This window comes from Penaeus monodon, chromosome 21 (assembly GCF_015228065.2).
Source record: "Penaeus monodon isolate SGIC_2016 chromosome 21, NSTDA_Pmon_1, whole genome shotgun sequence".
Lineage (NCBI taxonomy): Eukaryota > Metazoa > Arthropoda > Malacostraca > Decapoda > Penaeidae > Penaeus > Penaeus monodon.
This window is the reverse complement of record NC_051406.1, coordinates 32,390,177-32,390,654: the sequence shown is the minus strand read 5'-3', so window position 1 is coordinate 32,390,654 and position 478 is coordinate 32,390,177.

The window sequence follows — 478 nt, the reverse complement described above, 5'->3', positions numbered from 1 at the left end:
CTTCAGAATTAATGTTTGAAAATTTGGTATTTTTACTTTTGAATAAAAAGTTCGATCTGTGTCAGTTATCCTGTTACTTCTCAAAAAATTCATGTTCAATCTCAAATAGTGTTTTCTTCAATTGATTTCATTTTGCAATTATATATTCTGGAGGCCTCTTGCTGAAGGGGTGTGTGCATAATTGAGAATTAATACATTTATAGATGAATGCTTGTATGATATTTCACACACCATTGCTGACCTTTCTGTCGTAATGAATATAAAATATAATTGAAATGTGTGAAGAACAATGTTGATAGATTAATATTACCAGAAAAATTATTTTAGCTTCATATTCTGCTGCATTTATAATGAGATGATGAAAGCTGAAGAACTGTCGTATGAATAGACTTAGTTACTTGCAAAATGTTTATTTATGTATTCAAATAAGTGAATAATGATTAAGAAAACGGTAAGAATAGTTGAAATGTTTAAACAA